This window comes from Bos indicus x Bos taurus, chromosome 11, assembly GCF_003369695.1.
Source record: "Bos indicus x Bos taurus breed Angus x Brahman F1 hybrid chromosome 11, Bos_hybrid_MaternalHap_v2.0, whole genome shotgun sequence".
Taxonomy (NCBI): domain Eukaryota; kingdom Metazoa; phylum Chordata; class Mammalia; order Artiodactyla; family Bovidae; genus Bos; species Bos indicus x Bos taurus.
In genome coordinates this window covers 17,209,560-17,212,888 of record NC_040086.1, presented here as the reverse complement: position 1 = coordinate 17,212,888, position 3,329 = coordinate 17,209,560, and the positions used below count along the sequence as shown (strand labels likewise).

The 3,329-nt window shown below is 44.2% G+C and overlaps 1 pseudogene; it reads right to left on the bottom strand.

Moving 5' to 3' along the window:
* Positions 1 to 1,070: 1,070 nt before the first annotated feature.
* On the bottom strand, positions 1,071 to 3,102 carry LOC113901087 (annotated as a pseudogene).
* Between the last annotated feature and the right edge of the window lie 227 nt (positions 3,103 to 3,329).

Genomic DNA, 3,329 nt, shown 5'->3' with positions numbered 1-3,329 from the left:
TAGAGTCAAAAATATGAGAAACTAGAGATACTTTGATGAAATTATTTATGGCCACCTAGGGAAACTTTCGGCTTCCCTTGTGGTTCAGACAGTAAAGAATTTGCTGTCAATATAGGGAAACTGTAAGAACAGAACTCTAGGTAGTATTGGGGCAACATGGTGGAGGAGTAGAAAAATGGAAGGAGGGGAATAAGAATTTAAAATAAACACCATTCTGCTTAAATTCTATTCTGACTCTTTCACATGAGTTTACATATGTTTACACACATTCATTAATGGTTATATAATTGTACATATGCACTAATAAAGGAATAATCTGGAGAAATATATTTGTAAATTTATAATGTGAGTTAACCATTAACATATTATAGGGCTTTGTGTTAATGACCTATCCTCTCTAGAATTCAGCATTCTCTTTTTTTTTTTTTTTTTTTAACCTAATGCACAGACATACTTTTAATAGAAGTTTGACCAGGAAGCTTTTAAATATTATTTCCTTTTTTGTTAGGGTTGAATGTTTTGTGGCAACATGTAACTTTTTTTCTTTGAGAAAAGGACATGTTTATTGTAGAAAAAAATGTAAAATGGGTAAGCTGCACAAAGAAGAAAATAAGTCATCAAAAAATGGTAGTAGCTGTCCTTCAGGCTTTCTTTCACCTATGCAACAAGAACAACTTTATTTTTTTACATGTACCTTGACAGGTACTTATTTTTGGACAACAATCACAGAAACAGCAGTGTTCAAAAGAGCTGAAAATTTCTTGGCTCAAATAGCTTTTCTCACCACCAATGAGCCGCCATACTGGCTGACTAGGTGAGACATTTAAACTTTCTCTGTTGGTGATTATGTGTGTGTGTGTCCCCTTGTTCTAGAGCACTAGGGAACAAAGAATCACGGAAGGGCTGTGGAATTCACTCTGCCTGGAAAAGACAAAAAGGGACTTGTAGCCTAACACCTAGCAGCTGGTTTTCACATGGTTCTCAGAGTTCTAACTCTGGAGAAATGCTACTTTGTAGCCTAAAGGAAATAATAAGCAAGGTAAAATGAAACAACTTTAAGGAGAATTATGTGACAGACAACACAGTAGTATTTAATAAGTAAGGTTATATTTAGGGTTTAAACTAGTCCCTGAATATCCTTAATAACACTCTGGAGGAAAAACCAGGGTGAATGAGAACTTAAGCTTTCCAAGGATTATGGCTCAAATCCCCTGAAATCTATAGGAAGTCAAATAAAATTCATTGGTGAGTATTATATCTTTCCCATTGTTTTTTGTTTGTTTGTACATTATTATTGAGAACAGGGTAAGTTTGCTGCAGATGTTTTTTCTGTTGTTTCTTGAACAAATCAGGGGATGCTATATCCCTGAGTCAGTACTCCGTGGCTGAAAACCCTCCCTCCGAAGACTGCCCATGTCGAAGCGGGTGGAGACCTCACAGCGTACTAATAACGTGTCATCCTTGATGAAGGTTCTTTGTCTGAGGGCTTCCAGATGCATTAAAGTCACGTAGCCAAAACCCTTGGGGTTCCGGGGGATGGTGGGTCTCTGAAAGGCCAGGAGCTCTGGTTTGGCGTCCATTATTTCTTCGTGGTTTTGCCTCACAGTTGCTTCAGACTGGTCAAGGATGGTAAGGCGTATTGTCCCCTGGAAGGGCCACGGCAGGTGGCTGTCGTACTCCCCTTGCATCGTGTGGACAAAGAGCGATATGTAGTTGGCGCAGCGCTGCACGCTCGGCAGCTGCAGGTGCAGCCGCATGCACAGTTTGTAGCCGGGTTTGCCTGTGTAGAACCCGGGGCTGTGAATGACAACAGGCTTCTCCTCTTCTTGCGATTTCAAGTGCATCCCAAAGTTGCTAATCTTCCAGATGTAAATCCCATTGCACTGCTGTGCTTCTGTTTCAGCAACTTTGTCCTCAAGGGTTCGAATAGTTCGCTTGAGCTCATTTACATACATGCTCTGGGTTTCCATTTTTGCAGTCAGTTCCCGGATTTGATGGTCTTGTCTTACAAGGCGACCCTCTAACTGTTGAATGGTTTCTTGGAAATTGTGGACTTCTGAGTGACGCCCAGAGGAAGGCCGGGTGGGAGGCACAGAGTCATACAGAGGCATGGTACACTGAGGCGCAGGAGCTACCGCGAGGCTTAAAGTCTGAACAGCCTGGGCCTTCATTCTCATATGCGACTGGGTATTCTCTTGCAGGTGGCGTGCCAAGTGATTCCTCTGCATCTTTTCATGGCAACCAAAAGCACTGAACGTGCATGGGACTGGGGCTGTAGGGCAGTCTAGATCATAGTGATTGGGCATCTGTTCTCTGATGAGCATGGTATTGCAGTATTCACAGATGACATTTGCCAAAGGACAGTTCTGCTCATGAATCTCTTTATCTTCAAATGCCATTGATACAGCACAGTTTTCACAAGGAACCTGTCTCCTTGGACACTCCTTGAGAATATGAATATTAAGATGGCATTTCTGGAAGGGACGCTGGCATTGCAGACAACTCATAAGAGCAAACTCACAGTGTGCTTGATGCTCCTCAAGATGCCTCAGTTCCATCTTGTGCAAACAACCTTCATTTGGACATTTCACCATCAGCGAAAGAATCTCTCATTTTGCAAAATTGTCAGGAAATAGTTGGTTTTCCAGCAGTATTTCATTGTCAACTGGACATTTGTGACCTGCATCCCTTATTGATTTGATGATGCAGGCTTTGCAGAACCTGTGGCCGCAAGGTGTCTGCACCGCTTCCCGCAAAGCCATCAAGCAAATGGGGCACTCGTATTTGCTTTCCAGGGGTGGGTCAAATTCCACGTCGTACCCCTGGATCTCCTCCATGAAAGAGCTGGAGAGAGTCACCGTGCTGGCCGTCCCACTCACACTGTCGTCTTTTGCTGCAGTCCCACAGGAGCTGGCAGCCATGGCGGCGCAACAGTCGCTCTCGGACTGGCTGGATGCACAGCTGTTTTCACAGTGTAGCAGACTCATAGCAACGTGATCATCAACTGCTCGTTCGGGTTCGCTGGGCCGCCGACTCCACCCGGCAGCACGACTCCGCTCGGCCAAGGCGCCAGAAGAGGAAGGCGCCGTGCTCCGCGCCGAAGTGGCCGGAAAGCCAGTCTCCTAACCTGAAGGCCGCCACTGCTGCGTCCCTTGGGCGCCTGGAGCCCGAACCCCTCAGCATTCTCTTTGAAATAAGGATGAAACTACAACAAAGTGTTGCCTATGCCTGAGAGCCATATACAAAGGAAGATAGCGTCATTACCTTCCTATTACTTTTTTACCAGAAGTACATTCCATATTTCATGCCATTACTGAATATTTCTAACC